The following is a 23,103-nucleotide window of genomic DNA, read 5'->3' as shown; positions in this document are numbered from 1 at the left end:
CATCAATAATCATACAAATGATGTTCATTTCTTGTCTCAAATGAAAAACATGTCTGGACAAGAAATATCCTCTTTCTCAGAAACAGGTTAGGGTTACACGAAGGGCACCCTTCCCTAAGAAAATCAACTGCAACAAATTCCGTCTGACTCGTGCAAGCTCGAAAAAGTAGTCATCAAATTATTAATAATTATTATACCTGTTAATTGATAAAATTCATCAAACGAACAAAAACAAAAAGAATGAAGCGAAATATAAATCCCTTTGAAGATATTTTTTTATCTTATTAAACTAACCCCAGACAATCCCTTATTTCCCCTATTTATCTACCTTCCCAAGCAATCTACTACTCGTTACAGCCAATATTAATTTTTCTCTCATTAACATATCCTCACACTCCAGCTCCTCCAACAACGCCCCTCCCACCACACCACCTGTAGGTATATTACTAAACGAGTCTTAAGATGACTAATACAGGTAGCCAAGACGCACAGACGCACACTCACAGGTATTGTAGAGCAGAAAGGATTAATAGTAAGGTCTTTAATCCCCCACCCACCCACCCCTCTCCAAACCTTGTTTTTTTTACTAACTCCCACTTCTTTTTTTGTGGATTAATTAAATCTTAAATCTACATAAAGCAGCTAAAATGACAACTTTTACTTGCGTGCGTGTGTGCATATATATATATATATATATATATATATATATATATATATATATATGTATATGAATATATGTACATGTATATATGTATATGAATATATGTATATTATATATATATGAATATATGTATATATATATATGTATATGAATAGCGCGGAAAACGGACGTTAAACGATGATGAATATGTATATAATATATATATATATATGAATATATATGTATATAAATATACATGTATATATGTATATAAATATACACGTATATATGTATATAAATATACACGTATATATGTATATAAATATACATGTATATATGTATATAAATATACATGTATATATGTATATAAGTATGTATATATCATCATCATCATTGTCGTTTAGCGTCCGTTTTCCATGCTGGCATGGGTTGGACGGTGCAACTGGGGTCTGGGAAGCCAGAAGGCTGCATCAAGCCCAGTCTGATCTGGCAGTGTTTCTACGGCTGGATGCCCTTCCTAACACCAACCACTCCATGAGTGTAGTGGAGTGCATTTTACGTGCCACCGGCACAGGTGCCAGACGAGGCTGGCAAACGGCTACGGTCGGATGGTGCTTTTTACATACCATAAATATATATAGATATATGTATATAAATATGAGTGGGGTGGCACAAGCATGGGCTAGTGGTTTGCTTCACACTCGCAAAATCCCAGGGTTCAAATCCTAGTGCACACACCACGGACAAATCTCTTCTCCCAAGGCCTTCATCTGCTTCAAGCCTTTTTACGCTAAACTAAACAGATGGAAACTGTATGGAATCCTGCGGAATGAAGTGACTTTATAATTGAAAGAGTCGAGTTTGTTTTGTTGGTTTGAGTTAAGGATTAGCTTAAGAGTGCGAAGTCTGTGAGATATTCAGCCACTTAGACTAAATAGTATTCAGATCAACAAATACATTATTCATCATTAAATCTCAATGAAGAACCCACTTACACCACAAGATGTGTGTATACATATATGGATGTGTGTGTGTGTGTGTGTGTGCGAGTCAACATGGAAAGCAGACACAAGAGGAAGCTGATGTTTATGCAAATGTATGTGTGTATATATATACTTGCATGTACACATGTATATGTGTGCATATATATATATATATATATATGCACACACACACACACACACACACGTATGTATATGTAGACAGATGTATGTATATGTGCACATATATATACAGATGTGTGTGTATATATATATATATATATATATATACACACACACATATGCATGCATATAATATATATATATATATAAACACACATACACAGATCTATATGTACACACGTATGCATACATATATGTGTATGCATATGTGTGTGGTGTGTGTATATATATATGTATGTATACACACACACAGTTGTAGACAACTTAACAGACAGGATCAAAATAGGATTATCTTCATCATCTCGTTGTCTGAATCACCGTTTCCATCACTTACTAATAAACTGCACCTGTGCGATTAAACAGGTAATCCACTTGCTTTGTCTGACTAATTAACTCCAGTGCATCATCTCTGATTTTATGACAAGGTGCTAGAGAGCTTACCTGGTAAATTGGCATGGAAAGGTCTAAGTTCAAATCACACGCAAATCAACTCTTGTCGGGTTCCAAGTTGCTGAGCTCTTAAATGACCCCGTTCCACCTTGGGCAAAATATTGCAACAGAGGAATTAATAATAATAATAATACTCATCATCATCATTTAACGTCCGCTTTCCATGCTGGCATGGATTGGATGGTTCGACCGGGGTCTGGGAAGCCAGGAGGCTGCACCAGGCTCCAGTCTGATCAGGCAGAGTTTCTACAGCTGGATGCTCTTCCTAATGCCAACCACTCCGTGAGTGTAGTGGGTGCTTTTTACATGCCACCGGCACGGGGGCCAGTCAAGGCGGCTCTGGCATCGGCCACATTCGGATGGTGGTAATAATAATGGTTTCAAATTTTGGCATAAGGTCAGCAGTTTCAGGAGAGGGGTTAAGTTAATTACATCGACCCCATTGCCGATCTGGTACTTTAGTTTATCAACCAAAAGGATGAACAGTGATGTCGACCTCAGCAGAATTTGAACTCAGAACAAAGATAATTGAAATGCCACTAAGCATTTTGTCTGACCTGTTAATGATTCTGCCAGCTCGTTGCCATATCATCATCATCGTTTAACGTCCGCTTTCCATGCTAGCATGGGTTGGACGATTTGACTGAGGTGTGGCGAACCAGATGGCTGCACCAGGCTCCAATCTGATCTGGCAGAGTTTCTACAGCTGGATGCCCTTCCTAATGCCAACCACTCCGAGAGTGTAGTGGGTGTTTTTACGTATCACTGGCACGAGGGCCAGTCAGGTGGTACTGGCAACAGCCACACTCGAAATGGTATTTTTTATGTGCCACCTGCACAGGAGTCAGTCCAGCGGCACTGGCAACGACCTCGCTCGAATGTTTTGTTCACGTGCCAGTGAGGTAACGCTGGTAATGATCACGCAATAAAAAGAATTGTTTCAAATTTCAGCACAAGGCCAGTAATTTTGTGGGAGGGAGCTAATTGATTACATCAACCCCAGTGCTCAACCCCTAAAGGACGAAAGACAAAGTCAACTTTGGTAGCATTTGAACTCGGAACAAAACGCCGCTAAGCATTTTGTCTGACCTGCTTCCGCCAGCTTACCATCTTCTCTAATAATAATTGGAATGTCCCACAGAACTTCCACAGAAAGTTTGCCTCTTAAGAATAAGAAAGATCAACACAAGGGTTTTGAGCACTTGAAGGCTTTTTGAAATCATGTGGATACCTCAGGTTACAGGTGGTAACCCACAACCCAGATAAATTCTACCAGGAATAAGACCAATCTCAAGTCAATATTTTCTAATTTTATGCACAAAAGCAGAAATTTGTGACAGGACTTAGTGGATGGCATAAACACTAAGATATAACTGGTATTTTATTTTGCTGACTCCAGAAGGACAAAAAAGGTAAATTTGGTCCCAAAAGATTTGAATTCAACACAAAATGCCAGAGGAAAATACCGTACAACATGCTACCAGTTCTGCTTAGTTATTGGTAGGAAGAAGGCCTAATATTTTGGAGGGGGTGGCAGTCCATTACATCAACTCTGGGTTTATCTATTATCCATAAAGGACTATACACAGAAATTTCAAAAACATAACAACCCCGAATCTCAAATTGGCCCTTATTTCATTGACTCCCGCAAAAGGATGAAAAGCAAAGTCAACGTAAGAGGAATTTGAAATCAATTTAACCCCTCTCCTGAAACTGCTGGCCTTGTGCCAAAATTTGAAACCATTATTATTATTACTATTTTTTCCTTTCGTCAAATTTTTACTGTTTCTCACTGAGTATTTTCCCTACACCTAGGGCAGAGAAACTCTAGGTATCATTATTATTATTATCATTATTATTATTATTATTATTATTCCACTGTTGCAATATTTTGCCCAAGGTAGAATCGGGGAACATAAAATAACAAAAGAGGATGAATAAAGACGAAGAAATTAAAAAAAGAATGAATTATGTTAAGATATTATGAGGCGCAATGCCCACTCGACCCCCCGAAGTGGAGTGGTTACATTTTGTTAGTCTTTTCCCTTAATTGGTTTTCTCAAAGATTACAACTGAATTTTACAAAATTACAATTGAAGTTCACAAAATTTACAAAAAAATAAATTTCACAGAAATTTCAAAAAAATAACATCAACCCTGACGCTCAATTGGCACTTATTTCAGTGACCCCTAAAAAGATGAAAAGCAAAGTTGACTTAAGAGGAATTTGAAATCAAAATGTAAAGATGGGCGAAATGCCGCTAAGCATTTTTGTCCAATAACCCTTTCTACTGTAAGCCCAAAACCTGAAATTTTGGAGAAGGGGGCTAATTGATTACATCGATCCAAGTGCTCAACTGGTACTTATTTTCACCAACCCCTGAAAAGAATGAAAGGCAAAGTTGACCTCAGCAGAATTTGAACTTGGAAAATAAAATCAGACGAGACGCCACAAAGGATTTTGTTGAATATGCTAACAATTCTGCTAAGCTTGCTGCCATGTCATTCATTTCCAACATTTATTTATTTATTGGCCCCAAGGGGCTAAACAGAGGAGACAAACGAGGACAGATAAGGGGATTAAGTTGATTACATCAACCCCCAGTGCGTAACTGGTACTTATTTAATCGACCCCCGAAAGGATGAAAGGCAAAGTCGACCTCGGCGGAATTTGAACTCAGAACGTAGCGGCAGACGAAATACCCGTTTCTTTACTACCCACAAGGGGCCAAACAAGGACAGACAAACGGATTAAGTCGATTATATCGACCTCAGTGCGTAACTGGTACTTATTTAATCGACCCCGAAAGGATGTAAGGCAAAGTCAACCTCGGCAGAATTTGAACTCTTTTCCAATATTCTATGAAAACATGTCTGGTCACGAGGAAATATTAGCTTGCTTGGAAATAGGTAAGGGCTAGTGATAGGAACAGTGTCTACCTCAACAAATAATAACGGTAATAGAAGATAACTAGAATATGATAATTGAAAACCGAAAGGATCTGAAGAAAGGTCTTTTCAGAATGATCCAAAAATATGCACAGAAATATGTTGGGCTTACAACTAAGCCCAACAAAAACAACAGTTGCTGGCGAGCTGGCAGAACCGTTAGCACGTCGTGCGAAATGCGTAGCCGTATTTCGGCTGCCGTTACGTTGTGAGTTCAAATTCCGCCGAGGTCGACTTTGCCTTTCATCCTTTCGCACTGGGGTCGATGTAATCGACTTAATACCTATGTCTGTTCTTGTTTGTCCCCTCTGTGTTTAGCCCCTTGTGGGTAATAAAGAAATGGGTATGTTTCACCTGATATAAACTACTTTAAATAAAAAAGAAAATACAGAATAGGCAAATAAAAGACTGCGAATACCCAGGGTACATTTGACAGGGCAGTGAAAACCTTGTTTCAACATCAATGAATCCATGCTTGCACAAGTCAGACAGAATTTGCTAAGGGAGATTTTCTACAGCTGGATGCCCTTCCTGTTGCCAACCCTCAGTTATCCAGAGGTAAGTTCTGGAGTTGAGACAAAGTATTAAGTCACCCCTTAATTACCATTATCTCCAGATCTGTTCAGACCTGGAATAGTAGTACCTGTCAGAGCCCCATCTATCTTTTAATCGTTCCAGTCGATTGTGGCCATGTCAAACAAATTGACCCCAGAATATTTTCTTTTTAAAGCCTAGTACTTATTCTATCAGACCCTTTTGCTGAACCGCTAAGTTACAAGGATGTAAACACACCAACACCGGTTGTCAAGTGATGGTGGGGGACAGACCGACATTACGTACACACACACACACACACCCACCCTTTAATTTCCATCTACCAAATCTACTCAAGGCTTTGGTCGGCCCGAGGCTATAGCAGAAGACACTTGCCCAAGGTGGCACGCAGTGGGACTGAACCTGGAACCATGTGGTTTGAAAAGCAAGCTTCTGATCACACATCCACGCCTGTGCTGCTGGGTAAAAGATTTCCCAGGGGTTCCACTTATGTTGGAAAAACCCGTGAAAGTAGCTCTTCTAGAAGAAAGATACTCCAACACAAAACTATCGGTCAATGTAATAGCAGTCATCTTGCAATGGTTGACAGTAGAACATTCTATTGTGACCAAGAGAGGGATTAAATGTTTTTGTCACCTAAATCCGATGACCTACGGACATCACACTAACATGAGACGGCTATTCATCTGACAAAATGAGGCCATCATCCTATCATTGTGTTTACACTTGGTTCTAAGTGCATACACTTGAGTTCAAGTGTTGTCACTTCCTACTCTTCAACGTGGTACAAGCTATGTCATTCATTTCCAATATTTATTTATTGCCCCCAGTGGGTTAAACAGAGGGGACAAACAAGGACAGACAAAGAGATTAAGTTGATTACATCGAGCCCAGTGATTAACTGGTACTTATTTAATCGACCCCGAAAGGATGAAAGGCAAAGTCAACCTCGGCGGAATTTGAACTCGGAATGTAGCAGCAGACGAAATACCTATTTCTTTACTACCCACAAGGGGCTAAACGCAGAGGGGACAAACAAGGACAGACAAGAGGATTAAGTTGATTACATCGACCCCAGTGCGTAACTGGTACTTAACCCCGAAAGGACCAAAGGCAAAGTCAACCTCATTTCCAATATTTATTCATTGGCCCCAAGGGGCTAAACACAGAGGGGACCAACAAGGACAGACAATGGGATTAAGTTGATTACATCGACCCCAGTGATTAACTAGTACTTATTTAATCGACCCCGAAAGGATGAAAGGCAAAGTCGACCTCGGCAGAATTTGAACCCAGAACGTAACGGCAGACGAAATGCCTATTTCTTTACTACCCACAAGGGGCTAAACACAGAGAGGACAAACAAGGACAGACAAGGGGATTAAGTCAATTACATCAACACCAGTGTGTAACTGGTACTTATTTAATCGACCCTGAAAGGATGAAAGGCAAAGTCGACCTCGGCAGAATTTGAACTCTTTTCCAATATTCTGAGAACATATCTGGTCACAAGGAATTATTAGCTTGCTTGGAAACAGGTGAGGGCTAGTGATAGGAACGGTCTCTACCTTTACAAATTCCATCTGACCCATGCAAGCATCGGAAAGTGGACGTTGAAATGGTGAGGAAACTGCAGAGGTGTAACTAAACAATGGCAAGTGAATTCTAAATTGGCAATGGTAAGAAACTGACTTCTCAACCACATAGTTCTGGGTTCAATCCCACTGCATGGCACTTCAGGCAAGTATCTTCTACTATAGACAGAAATAAAGACCACTGTATATATAAATGTGGGTGTGTGTGCGTTTTGTCTGTGTGTCCCCACCACTGCTTCACAACCAGAATTGGTGTATTTACGCCCCTCACAACTTAGCAGTTCAGCAAAATCAATCAATAACTACAAAACTTATTTAAAAAAAAATACTGGGGTTGATTTATTTGGTTAAAATTTCTTCAAGGCAGTACTCCAACATGGCCGCAGTCCAATGACTGAAGCAATTAAAAAGACAAGTGATCCTGTAATTAACCCTTCCAAACTGACTCGAAGGGACCCACTTTAAGTTAGTTAGCCTTGATCAAGCAGACCCTATCATCAAAGGCATGACCATTTTGTATAATTTTTTTTTGGGGGGGGGGGGGGGGTTATTTTTTAGGATAGAGTATGATTTAAGGGAGACATGTGACTTAGTGGTTGTGATCCTAAAGATTGTGGTTTCGATTCTTGGACCAGGCAATGTGTTGTGTTCCTGAGCAAAACATTTCATTTCATGTTACTCTAGTCCACTCAGGTGACAAAAACGAGTAACCTAGCAACAGACAGGTGTCCCATCCAGGTGAAGAATCTATACGCCATGAAACTTATGAAATGGCATGACTCACAAAAGGTAACTTCATTTTTTTTTTATGATTTAAGGGACATCATCATCGTTTAACATCCGCTTTCCATGGGTTGTACAGTTGACTGAGGACTGGTGAACCAGAAGGCTGCACCAGACTCTAATCTTGATCTGGCAGAGTTTCTACAGCTTGATGTCCTTCCTAATGCCAACCACTCCGAGAGTATAGTGGGTGCTCTTTACATGCCATCGGCACGAGGGCCAGTCAGGTGGTTCTGGCAACGACCACACTCAAAAGGTGTTTGTGTGCTACCTGCATGGGAGCCGTCCAGCAGCACTGGCAACAACGTGGTTGCTATTTCTAGCACCAACAACCACATGGTGGCTATCCTACTGAATTCTAAGAAACTAGTGTTCAATTTTCAAAGAGCAGCTAATGTCCTCATCTTAGATAAGATTCAAGTTTAATGTGCCCAGATCGGTCCCCTGTTCCCAAATACAACAGCCAGATGAAGTACAATAATGGAGTTGATACTAAATGTTCTGCCCGAAGAGTTTGGCTCTTAAAAAAAAAAAAAAAAAAAGGGACCTTGCAACAGGCTTGAACCAGCAACTGATGAACAGATCATTCACTAGTTTATCTTCCGGGTCATTTTATCTCACACATGCCAATAAGGGAGCCAGCCTCTATGAGGTCAGTTGGCCTGCTAGAAACAGCAGCCAAATCTTCAACTTGCCCTATTGTCTATGTAAAGCCCATGCTAAATGTATTCCTAGGTGAACTGTGTGAGGACGGCGAGTTATTTTAGTTGGGAGGGGGAGCAACTGAAAATCCAGAGTGTTTGGCACTTATTTACTCCCTCCCATGCCAACCCCCTTGATAAAATGATAGGTAAAGTTGACTTTAAGAAATTTAAAAATCATTTAAAAAAAAGTTCTTAGTTATGGCTGCAAGGACCAACCCCATAGATCTGAGTTCAGTTCCACTTCATAACCCAGGGCCAACCAAAACCAGGAGAGTGGATTTGGTAAATTTAAACTGAAAGAAGTCCATCGTGTATAGATTGTATCGGGGTTTGTACATCCCTGTAAAAAAAAAAAACTGTTACTGGGGTCAATTTGTTCAACTAATTTTCTTCCACATGTGCAGTCCAATGAAGTAGAAAGAGATCTTGATAAATTCTCTAACATAGGCACAAAGCCACCAATTAATAGTGAAATGGAGGTAGTTAATTACATCGATGAGCTTTATGGACCCTTGATGGCTAAAATGAAGATGAACGTGACAGAATTCGAACCCTGAACAGTTAGGGCCACAAAAAAGACATTTCGCTTGACTGTCCAATGAATCTACGAGTCCTCCCTCCCTTCTAAAGTTCCATAAGTACAGACGTTATAAAAAGACGACTATGAGACATTCATGCCTTTCCCAAGACCATCGGTGGCATGAAATACGACTGCTTCCACATGGGTTTGAAACTACATTGAAGTCTTGGATTATCTGGAGCTTGCCATTATCTGTTATCGTCCATTACTCAACCCGCTAGAAATAGCAGCCAAAATTTTCCCTGAATCATATCCGCCTTTAAAAAGACAAAGGGGGGGGGGGAATGAAGGATAGACGTTGGAGATTCTTAAAATATAGGAATGGTCACAACTGGAGCGTCACTGAGATCACGAGTTGCCTGAGTCAAGCTGACCGTAGGCTGAACGATTTTCACGAATGAATTCCATTCTTTCGTTTGATTCAGCCATGCTGGAGCACCGCCTTCAGTCGAACAAATCGATTTATTCTTTGTAAGCCTAGTTACTTATTCGACCAGTTACTTTTGCCGAACCGCTAAGTTTCGGAGACGTAAACACACCAACATCGGTTGTCAAGCGATGGTGGTGGTGGGGGGACAAACACAGAAACACAAACATACACATATATATATGTATATATATATATATATATATGACACTTATCCACGGTGCCACGCAGTGGGACTGAACCCGGAACCATGTGGAAGTACGTTATCAAGGTTTAGTAATAGAAAATTAAGTGAAACTTTCTAATTAGTAAATTTTGTGAACAACCACTACTACTACTACTACTACTACTACTACTACAACACATGAAAATATACGTTATATTTATTCCTTTAAAAAGAGCGGGAATTGTTATAACGGAAGAAAAACGACGTATGCCAATGCGCGCACGCGCGTCCAACTGCTTGACAACCGATGCTGGTTGGTTTACGCCCTTATAACGTAAACGGTGCGACAGAAGTGACCGTAAACGCCGTCAAGGCAGTGCTCCAGCATGGCTCTGGACCAATGACTGAAACCAGTTAAGAGATAAAAGAACCAACGCGAGTTCGGTGGAAGGAACGAGAGAGAAAATAACGAAGAGAAAGAGTAGAAAATATTTGTTTGTTTATTGCCCACAAGGGGCTAAGCACAGAGGGGACAAACAAGGACAGAGAAAGGGATTAAGTCGATTACATCGACCCCGGTGCGTAACTGGTATTTAATTTATTGATTATGAAAGGATGAAAGGCAAAGTCGACCTCGCCGGAATTTGAACTCAAAACGTAACGGTAGACGAAATCCCTATTTCTTTACTACCCACAAGGGGCTAAACACAGAGGGGACAAACAAGGACAAAGGGATTAAATCCGATAATATCGACCCCAGTGAATAACTGGTACTTATTTAATCAACCCCGAAAGGACGAAAGGCAAAAGTTGACCTCGGCGGAATTTGAACTCAGAACGTAGCGACAGACGAAATACCTATTTCTTTACTACCCACAAGGGGCTAAACATAGAGGGGACAAACAAGGACAGAAATGGATTAAATCCGATTATATCGACCCCAGTGCATAACTTGTACTTATTTAATCGACCCCGAAAGGATAAAAGGCAAAGTCGACCTCGGCGGAATTTGAACACAGAACGTAAAGACAGACAGTGTCTTGAGAAGACCTAAGTTTTGCAAGTCGCACGTGTCTAACCCGAAATCAGCGACGGTTGGCCATCTCCACCAACTCCATTCCTTCAACTGTAGCAGTCTGGCATCGTAAAAATAAATTCAGTGAAGCTGTTTAGTGTTAAGCTGACCGAAAAACACATTAAAAAGTTAGGTGGAATCTTTTTTTTCTGGCCAAGATTAGGAAATTTTACGATTTTCGATATAAGTCACACGTGTCAGGTATGTCTTGTCTTATAAGCAGCCACAAATATGCGGTGGTTAGAAGTTTGCTCCTGAAACACATGGTTCAGAGTTCAATACTACACTGCGCGGGCACGTTGGGAATTTTTTATAGACCCGGGCCGACCAATGCTAAGAGTGTGTGGTGGTGTGACCCACCAATTCACAACCGGTGTTGGTTTGTTTTTGCTTTTTTTATGCGCCCCTTTTCAAGCCTAGCCAGGCTCATAGACCCGGTTTCCCGGTTTCCGTGGCGTATGTGACCCCCACCCCAGCTGGACGGACGCCAGCCCATCGCAGCGTTACTTAAGAAACAGGAAGAGAGAGTGAGAGAAAGTTAGGGCAAAAGAGTACAATAGGGGTTGCCACCACCCCACTGCCGGAGCTTCGTGGAGCTCTTTAGGTGTTTTCACTCAATAAACACACACAACGCCCGGTCTGGGAATCGAAACCGCGATCCTCCGACCGCGAGTCCGCTGCCCTAACCACTGGGCCATTGCGCCTCCACGTTGGTTTGTTTACGTCCCCGTAAAAAGACCAAGTACTGATGTCGAATCGTATAGCAAAAGCCGTTCCATGCGATGCCCCAGCATGGCTGCAGTCAACATGACCGAAGCCAAGTAAACGATGAGAATTTAACTTCCATGGTTAGTAGTGAAATCCAAATAGCAACGGACATGCATTCGACCAAGCTGGAGCACCGCTATGAAGGGTCTGGCAGAACAAATCGACCCCAGTGCTTTATCGGCTAAGTTTGCCGAACCGCTACATTATGGGGATGTAAATAAAGTAACACCGGTTGTCAAACGATGAGATTGGATAAATTACATACATATTTATTACACACAGCCTATGAGGAAATGTGTTCCAACCACGACCATCTCTTGTCAACCAGTAAACTAATTACATTTAATGTAACTCCAAAAAATATTTTTTTTAAACATTCAAAGAAAACTAGAGTGTGATTTGAAGGTAAGATTTTGCTGCGATTTCTAGCAAGTCGGGCGACCGCTAAGTGGTTCGTCCTGTCGGTTTCCTAGAATTGCTCAATCGCTTAATAATGGTTTAAAACCAGAAGCAATCCAAGACTCGATATTAATCAGTAGTATTAGTAATAATAATAGCAATTATGGTCAAATTCTGCCAATGTCGATAAAATACAGTTCCACTCATGTACAACGAGGTGGCCCCCGAAAGGATAAAAAGTAAAGGTGACCCCGTCGGAATTTGAACTCAGACCGTTAGGAGTCGATCTTAACCGACTAAACCCCTTCCTGGAGATATTATTACCCTATGCTTTCCCCTCCTCGTCGCTAAGTACCAAATACTGTGGCGAATTAATCGGCTGGTACCGGTAACCGGCCAGGCTTCTTCAAATGAAGTGTCATGGCTTGACCAATTCTAAGATCATGGCTTCGATTCTCAGACCAAACGGTGGGTTATGTTCTTGAGCAATACACTTCATTTCACCGTCGCTCTGCGATCACTGACCTGTGGTATCCCGTGCCACCTGTACATGCCATATAGGAGTACTCCGTCGGTTACGACGAGGGTCCCAGCTGATACAATCAACGGAACAGCCTGCTCGTGAAATTAACGTGTAAGTGGCTGAGTACTCCACAGACACGTGCACCCTTAACGTAGTTCTCGGGGAGATTCAGTGTGACACAGAGTGTGACAAGGCTGGCCCTTTGAAATACAGGTACAACTCATTTTTGCCAGCTGAGTGGACTGGAACAAACGTGGAATAAAGTGTCTTGCTCAAGGACACAACGCGTTGCCGGGAATCGAACTCACGACCTTACAATCGGGAGCCGAATGCCCTAACCACTAAGCCACGCGCCTTCACAGGCTCTATAGCAAACACATTTGATCCCTAAACAAATTACCCATGCGTGTATAACAAGAAAGGGTCCTAACCACTTTGTCATGAGTTCAAAATGTAAAAAACTCCCAAGGCTAAAATATTCTTGTGGCGAACGGAAAGATCACAGGTACATCGATCCTTCGGAACCTGTGATTCCAAAGCCATTCCGGATTACTGATTTTTCGAACCAGCAACGGTTCACTAATTTAAATACTAAATTATGAAATTCAGGTATTTGTAAATTTAGGATACAGGTTTAATATTGCACTGGATTTATCTGGTGGCCGCGGGAATTTCAAGTTCCTGCTTGTAATCGTAGGAATTAGGAGAGGTTCTGGACCATCAATGCCTGGAAAGTTGGAGCTGCTTTTAATTCTGGCACGAGGCCAGCAATTTCAGGAAGAAGGAAGAAGTAGATTGATTACATCGACCCCCCCAGTACACAACTGATACTTTATTGGTTTAAATTTTGGGACAAGGCCGGCAATTTTGGAGAAAGGGGTTTAATTCGATTACATCGACCCCAGTGCTTAACTGGTACTTATTTTATCGACCCTGAAAGGATGTAAGGCAAAGTCGACATCGGCGGAATTTGAACTCGGGACATAAAGACGGTCAAATGCTACAAAGCATTTTTGCCCGGCGTGCTAACAATTCTGCCAGCTAAGAATATTGGCTTAAATTTTGGCAGAAGGCCAGCTGTTTCAGGGGAAACTCGGAACAAAGACGGACGAAATGTCGCTAAGCATTTTGTCCGGCGTGTTAACGTTTCTGCCAGCTCACTGCTTTTATTTGTATTAACTTTAAAATGATTAAAAAATATAGAACAATTCTACAGATTATCCCTCGCCATACAACAAACTCGAGTCGGTCAGTCATGTAAAGTGCCACACCCACAGAAACTTACAGTCGTGCTTCTAGAAGAAATAATTGCGGCTGTCAATAAACCCGTGGCCGAACACTGGGTCTTGGCATTCGCTTGCGCTAAAAAAAATTCCAGTTCTTATTGTCATTTCCAAAAACAATATTTAACTGCAATGAGATTTTAGTTAAACACATCCCACACTTGACTAATTTTCGGTTGTCCCACAAGTTTATGAGTTCAAACCTTGTTTCATTCATTAAACTGCAGCCATGCTGGGCCACCACATTGAGGAATTCGAATATTCATTTATTTTTTAGCCAGGTACTTATTCTATCAGTTTCTTGTGCCGAACAGCTAAGTTACAGGGACGTAAACACGCATATATTACACACGACGGGCTTCTTTCAGTTTCCGTCTACCAAATCTACTCAAGATTTTAGTCAACCCGAGGAAATATGAAGACAGTCCAAGTCGCCACGAAGTGGGACTGAACCGAGAACCATGTGGTTGGGACCCAAACTTCTTACCACACAGCCACTATTTTCACACCCGACCTATCGTTTCGATAAAACTGACGAGTAAGGTTCAGTCCCAGGTCAGCCATGATATAATCTTCTGATCGAAGACTCTAGCCAACGACCACTTCGTCTTTTCCCTTTTCTGGACATATATATCTAGGAATCATTGTCCAATGTGTTCCTTTTTTTATAAATTGGGACAAATTTGGTAGTTTCTAGCCAAGTCGAGCGACTGCAAGCGGGCCGCAAAGAGACAGATCTCGGCGATCTTTCGCTACTGGTCTACAGAGTGTCGGTATGAGACAGCGATGTCATTCATTCTTTTGCAGCCGAGTATCTCTATGTCATGAAGGAATGTTGCGTGGGTGAATGACGTCATGTACCAGTACCGAAGGAATGCCCCTATCATCAGGCGGGCCACAATTCTAAGGCAATTTTTTTTAGTTAAGCTTGCCATTCAGGAACTCACGCGAGCTGCAGGTTGCCCGTGACTGACATGAGTACTAGGTCCCCCATGACTGACATGAGTACTAGGTTCCCCGGGGAGTTTAAGCTAAGGTAAAGAATACGCACACGCGGTTTTGGGGGTTAGGGTTTTTCTTAAACCGAAAGCGGGTGGCCTGCGTATTCTTTACCACCCATGGGAGTTTAACTGGCAACACCATTTTCGTTATAGTCTTGCCCCAAAGTTGGAAGCCGTCATTAAAGGTACTTGACAACTCCCAGTTGTAGGTAGACAAAGACCGATTTTACTTCTACGAAGCATAAAAACTACAGAACTACAGCAGAGGAAAAAAATGGCCGGGAGGAGGGCGTGGATGAGAAAATTTAACCGATGCTGTTGCTAAGAGATGCCGTACAATTTCGAAGGTAGGATTCTTCCAGTCGAACGGACAGTCCTGGTCCACCATTTTGACGTTCCAACCCTTCATTTCGAAACGTCGCAATTCCGGAAAAGGAGTTCTTCCTGCCCAACAGACGAGTCGAGTTCGGCCAAAGTCTGGTTACAACAGTCGCAGACAAATACAGGACAATATCTTTTACTTGTTTCAGTTATTAAACTGCGGCCATGCTGGGGCACCGCCTTGAAGAATTCTTGATCGAATGACATGATCCCTCGTACTTATTTTATCGGTGTCTTTCGCCGAACCGCTAAGTTACGGGGGACGTAAACATACCAACACAGGCACAGACACGACGGGCTTCTTTCAGTTTCCGTCAACCATATCCACTAACAAGGTTTTGGTCGGCCCGAGGCTATAGAAGACACTCGCCCAAGATGTGTGGGAGTGAACCCGGAACAATCTGGTTGGGAAGCAAGCTGCTTACCACACAGCCACGCCTATTTCACGTGTTTCAGTTCATTTGATTACGGCCATACTGTAGCAGCACTGAAGGATTTCTAATCCTAAGAACCGACAGTCTGGTACTAATTATATCATGTTTTGCCAAATCTCTAAGTTACGGGGACGTAAACAAACCAACACTGGTTGCCAAGTAGTAGGGGAGGGACAAACACAAAGACATTATACACGGCGGGCTTCTCCATAGTTTCCGTCTATCAAATTCACTCAAAAGGCACTGGGCGGTTCGGGGATAGAGTAGAACAAGCACTTGCCGAAGGTGCTACGCAGCGGGATCGAACCCGAGTCTATGCAGCTACAAAGCAAACCACAACCATACCTGCACCTTACATGTCATACTTTTTATGTAGGGGCACGTAATTAAAGACGTGCCAATTCTGACCATCCCATCTTTTTTTACTTTAAACAATGCGCCCAGGACCACATTCATTTTGGCCCTTTTCTAACATGGTAGCTATTTCTAGCAGGTCGAGCGACTCTTGCAAGAAGGCTGCTATAAAACTGCGGGAACAAGGTTCGAACCTGCATCAGTGTCACAGACTGTAAAAGCTTATATATCTTAATAACAAAGCACAAAGACTAACCGATGTAGGTTTTATGTAGAGGCTGGCTATAATAATTTATTTCGCAAATTCTGTATCACATACTGCGTTCACGAGTTCGATTCCGAGTGGAGGTAGACATGGGTCAATATAATCGATAGTTATTATACTGTGTTGAATAAATAAATAAAAAGGAAAAAAATCCGGGGGCCTTATATAGTAAAAGAATATATTTTCAAAAAGGATCAGGGTAACAAGCAAAATGTTTTTCAAATACAAAATATTTCCAATTTTATTTAAATCCAGACAAAAGATGGAAAGGAAAAAAAAATTCCTCAAATTGACAATAATGGTTTGTTTTAACAGATTAAATAAAGACAGGAAACATATCCCAATAAATATTTCGAAGAATATACAAAGAATATGAATTATGAATAGAAGATGAGAATATATAGTTGGCAGTTCCAAGCATTTCCAAGAAACTACGCAATATCTCTCTTCCGAAATCCATATTGCTTTGTAGTAACTGGAAAGAGAAAATGGACAATTTGCGGCCGACACACACAGTGGATATAATGAATTCCAACTATTTGCTAGTATTTTCCTTAATCTATACCTCTACATGATAATTTTTTGTAGGAAAAATATATATCCATCAATATATTATGCTGTTATATATTTAACCAAAGCTTTTGTTTCTTGTAGGAAGAAATAAAACCAAAAAACAAAAACCATGTTATTTCTTGATTAAATTTGATATGACATCTGAATATGAATGGACATGGCAGTAGTCTGCCACTAAAAACGTTTATTGTAAGGCTTTCTCTCTCAAAAAAAACTGTCTTTTCTTTTTATTTTTAGCAGCTGTGGGTATTTATTTTCAAAACTCGGTTTGCAAAAGATATAAAAGAAGAAATGGCTGCTGTCTGTCAGAGATGGCGCGGTAGGAGGGGTGATGAGGAAGGAGAGAAAATGGCCATGGCCCCTACTGATGATATATCAGTGACGGGCGGCGTGACTGCCTTACAGTTTTAAAGGAGAGACGGGAGAATGATAGCTTTTTCTCTATTTTTTTTACCTGCACACACCAAAACCCAGATTAAAAAAAAATAAATCAGTCACCGTCTCTTAAAATTTTTTGGTGGTAAAAGTGATGGTGGAGGAAGGGAGAAAGACAGACAGCACTAATTAATTGTAAATCTGTTATCTCTGAAGACAATTTTAAGTTTTAATGTAAAGTAACAAACTAAAAAGACAAGGGAAAATAGAGAAACCAGCATCTGCAGCTTAAAGCACTTTCAGGCTGGCTTGGTGAGTTTATTACTCCAAAGTGGAAAATATGACGCCCATTATGGCGCTGCCTAGCTAGACTTAACAGTTTCTCTATTGTATTTATTTGGAGGAAAAGAGACCGACGAATATAATGAATAAATATTCGGCAATGTTTAATAGGTCGTGTTTTAACAGCATTAGTCATTTTATTAAACTGTCAGAATAACGTTTCTTGGGGTTTTTTTCTGTTTTAAATGTTCAACAGTAATTCTAGTTCAGTTTCCCATTAAACCCTTAAATAACATGGAAGAGAATAAGAAAACCCACATGAAGGGAGGAAGGGGGTAGCTAGCTGTAAAATAAAAATGGAAGGGGATAAACAGAAATAATACGACTTCGTTGCAGTTATTCCATCTGCCCCACTTTCCGGTATTTTATTTTTTTCCTCCCCTGATAAAAATCTACATGCAAAGAGTTAAAAATATGTTCTCAGTCAATTTTAAAGCAATTCGGAAAATCCACCATGTCAGGTTTTCAAAAATCAGTCATATCTTAAATTTTTAAGATATGACTGATTTCAGTCGTATCTTATCAATTAAAACTAACTGACAAGTCTTTGGGGGCTTTGAAGAGATTGAATATAAAAAGTTTACAATTACATGTTCAAAGAATTAAATCATAATTTATTCACTAAAGCTTTAAACTTTTTCTTTGTTAATTTAAACAAAACTAGAGACGTTTATTCATAAAATGATCACTTTACTAACGGTTAACAGACAATCTAATAGACGGAGAAATAAATATATTATGTGGTGAAAGAAAGAGACTAGGGTAAACGGGGCAGCAAGCAGCTATAGCAAGTAAATGGCTGAGAAAGAGCGGCAGAGACAACTAGAGACCGGCCGGTTGAGTTTGGCTGGGATGCTGCTGTGAACGGCCATGTTGGTAGAAGAAAGCTGTTAAGATGATGGCGAACTAGCTAGCAACTAGATTTCTATATCGAGGACAGTCAGTATGAAAACAATATTCAAAGAGAACTGGAAATAGATAAATATATTAAAGATTAATTAATATAATCCAGTCATGACTTCATCCTGAAACAATTATATACATATATAATCATAGTAATTTAAAAAGAAAAAAAAAAATGGGGGGGGATGACATCAGACTATTTGTGAATAGCTTTTATTACTCAAGCACTTGTATTTATAATTCTGATGATTGGAAAAAATTTCAAATGCTGTTAGATAAGAGAAAGAATTATTTTCCAAATATTAAATTAATAAAGTTCTTTCTATATGACATTTATTTCAAGACTGTCATCAAATATTTAAAAGATGTTTTAAATTATCTTACAAATAATGGAGGAAGAATAAGGGTACAAAAAAAAAAGGATAAAGCTAACATCTTTTACACAATTCTATGTCAATTTATCATTTCTCTCGACATCCCCCCCATTTATCATTCATTATTGTAAGATTCAATTAATTCGTATATAACCGGATAAAATTTATGTAAGACATTAAATATTTAGATTTCAAACATGAAAATTATTGAAATCTTTCTGATGTCTCCCATCTCTCTTGAAATATTTATTCTTTCTTTTAGGGTTTCGCATGGTTTAAAACAACAATTGTTAACTGTCAGTGGAGGAAGAATATATTCATTTATTATCCATTACATACATGATGTAGAATGAGAGAACATGAGAAGTTGAGTGAAGGAAAATGAATTCGAGAACCTAGACAGATGTGCTGGTTTTATGATGGAGGTGATGAGAGGAATAAAGAGAAAGGTTTTTGAAATTGTAGTTGGCAGAGAGAAGAAGACAGGTCAACCAGCTCTGAATTATTCACTCAATAGGAGAGATTAAATACTCTAAACTATAAATGAATATAAATTTTCATTCATTAATCATTTGAAAAAGATTAACTGGATTCCAAATCAACTGACAATGAAATCCACACACACACACACAGATACAGCCACATACACACATATATATATATGTGTGTATATGTATTTTTATACACACACATATATAATGGGGCACTTGCTAAAATGTCAAAGGGCCTCAAGTCAAACACAGGGAGTGTCTGTATGTATACAGACATGCATATATTTCTTACAATCCTTCCTTAAACCCAGATAAATGCCTAAAGTTTTCAGAGAACAAGGAATGGCATAACAAAAGCTTAGATGCTCCATGTCAATTTATTCCGACTGTAGTAATAAATCGTAATTAATTACATTTTAAATTAATACAACTAATATTATTATTAACAATGCATAAATTAGCTCACACATACACAGACATTTGCGTTTCTATACGAAATATTTGATGAAGAAGTTTGTTTTTTTCATCACTACCCAGTTTTGTTTTCGCTGCCAACTCGTTGCCAAGCGGGAACTCTGAGTAACTACCAACTATATATATATATTATATATATACACACACACACACACACACATATATGTAGTCACATAAGTTTAAAAAGTTCAGCAAGAGAAGGAGTATTCTGAACATGCAGTCAAGTTAATGATTCATTCAGCTTGCAACTCGGAGTTTCGCTATGTCGTGGTTCTTCAGGCGACAAATGTCATTTTTTTTTCTTTTTCTTCCTTTTGTCATCACCAAGAGAACCATACACAGCGAGTAACTCGGAGTAGCAACGAAATGAATCACAAAACATGAACCGATATCAATTATTATTACTTTTTAAAAAAAATGTCATCTCTCCCAGAATTGCGGAGAATTCTTTTATTTCTTTTCAAAGTAATTATAACAATGAATGGAATAAAAAAAAGGAGTATTAGTAGAGTGGAAGGTGTGGGGGGGGGGCACTGATGACAGACATATTGAAATTCCTCCCGTACTTGGAATTTGTCCCTTCTAGGGTGGGGTCTTGAAGAATTCCTTCGAAACCAGTTCTTTTTCTGTTAACACAATAATGTTTTAGATATCAGGTTTCGCTCCCTAATATACTTACTGCATGCAGCATGTATATACAGCATACACGCCCTGTACATAATGTTATACACCCTACATATACACACCCTGTACAAACATACATGTACATATATATATATATACATACATACATACATACATACACACACGCTACATCCTGAAAATTCAGGGCCCCGGTATAGTTTTAGCAGTAATGCACACCCCAGGCTTACAGGACATATATATACAATCCTATACACATATATACTCCAGCATATACATACATGTATACACTATTCAAAGCTGACAAAGATATATTTTCTCTGGTCATGTTCTTAAAACAAGGGGGTATATATAACAAGATACAAGACATCCTTCCCTTCCGTTCATTTCATCTACATCTTAGTGTATATACATCATATATGTATCATGTGCATATATATACACTTGTATATACTTATATACACACACATAGAAACAGCAGAAAAGAGAGATTAGACGACATGCATAACTATACATTTTTATCCGCTCAGAGAATAAATAATTGCATTTAATTATTTTGTTTTATCCAGAGAAATCCATGAAAATGAAAAAGAGCCGAGAAAAATAAAATACTATATTCAATATACACACACATACACGCATTATATACAGTTACATAGATATATGCTTTAAATACACGCATATACATACATGCATATACACACATATGTATACACAAATATGCAGAGACATGCGTTTATATGTTCATATATGCATTTACATATACAAACACGCACATAGATTCACAGAATTGTGTGTGTGTGTGTGTATATATATATATATATATATATGTATGTATATAAAAATATACACACACACTCTATAATATAGCAGTAGAAGCATTAGGGGAGGGGTTGAACACAAAAGAAGCTGAAAAAATAGAAAATATGGGGACATCTTCATACATAGAAATTCATATTAAAAAGCAATTAGTGAAAACAGCAAGTGCTTGCAAAAACCAATTAACATTATATATATGCAAATATTTGTGTTTAAGAAGTATATATACAGTTTTAAATTAATGGAAAATTAATTAATTAGCTTCTTAAATATTTCATTAACACATATATAAGGATATATATATATTTTTTATATATAATTATAATTTTTAGTAGTTTTTTGTAAAAGAAAGAAATTGTCTTACCTGTGAGAGAGAAAGAAATTAAATGATGGTCTATAATTGATATCTTTATCTGGATATATATATAATTATTATTAGGGGGGCAAAAATTAAGGGGAAAAAAACTGATCTCAAAGTTAATATCCGCTGGTCATCCAAAAAAAAAACCCTGTGAAAAGAATATGAATTTTTCTTTCTTTTTTTTGTGTCAGATGTGAACAGAAAGCTAGCGACTGCCTCAAATGTCACCCAGGCCTGATTCTCACTTGAACTTACACTCCTCCACTCATCCGCTTACTCACTCGAGCTGAGTATGAGTGTATGTCAAAGCCGCTCTCTCCCTCTCTCTCTTTTATATTACTTTCTCTCTCTGTCTCTCTCTCCCTCTTCGCCGTCTCCCTCTTCGCCGTCTCCCTATCTCCCTCTACTTCTTTCTCTCTCTCTCTCTCTCTCTCTAATATATGTTTCTACTTATATCCACTTCTCCCCCCTTTCTCTTTCTATATCTTTCTCTCTATCTAATATCCGTTTTTTCCCCTTTCTTCTTTCACTATCTCTCTTTTATATTTATATTTATCTTTCTCTCTCTCTCTCTCTTTATCGCTTTCTCTCTATCTAATATCTGCCTCCGCTTCTCCCTTTCCCCCTTTACTCTTTTATCACTCTCTCTCTCTCTCTCTCTGTCTCTCTATCGCTTTCTCTCTAAATACATGTCTCCCCTTCTCCTCTTCCTCTTTCACAATCTCTCTCTATCCCTTTTTCTTCTCTCTATTACACATCTCCCTTTCTCCCCTCCTTCCTCCTCCTCCAACTCATACCTCCTCTCTATGTATCTTCAAACACAACACTCACTCCCACTCACTTTATGTATTTCTCTTATTTTCCTCTTACCCTCCCTCGCCTTCATCCATCTATCTATCTATCCATCACTCCGTCTATCTATTAATCTATCAATCTCTCTCTCTCCCTACGTATCATTCCTATAAAACACGTCCCCGGCATTGTTACTCTCTTCCTTTTAATCCCATCACTCATTCCCACTCTATATTTATCCTCTATTTCCCTTCCTTTATCTCTATCTATCTCTACTTATCCTCCTCTTTTCATCTCCCTTATGGCTATCTCTAATCCTCACTCACACTATCTTCCTATCTCTTTAATTTCCTCTTCCTCATCTCTCATCTCTCTCTCTCTCTTCTATTCTAAGATGTCATAACTACCGCTCCTCTCTCTCTTTCTCTCTCGTTCGCTTTTTTTTCCGACCCGCTTCAATGT

At 39.4% G+C, this 23,103-nt stretch overlaps 1 protein-coding gene across 1 annotated transcript in view; it reads right to left on the bottom strand.

The window, feature by feature from the left end:
* Nucleotides 1–22,141, bottom strand: part of LOC115225839 (retinol dehydrogenase 12) — a 69,227-nt gene extending 47,086 nt beyond the window's left edge. The window contains exon 1 of the mRNA XM_029796823.2: nt 21,853–22,141. The gene's annotated coding sequence lies outside the window, so the exon portion shown is untranslated. The remainder of the gene's footprint in view (nt 1–21,852) is intronic.
* Between the last annotated feature and the right edge of the window lie 962 nt (nt 22,142–23,103).

This window comes from Octopus sinensis, linkage group LG28 (genome assembly GCF_006345805.1).
Source record: "Octopus sinensis linkage group LG28, ASM634580v1, whole genome shotgun sequence".
NCBI lineage: Eukaryota > Metazoa > Mollusca > Cephalopoda > Octopoda > Octopodidae > Octopus > Octopus sinensis.
Note: the sequence above shows the minus strand (reverse complement) of the source record. Positions and strands in the feature narration are given on the sequence as shown.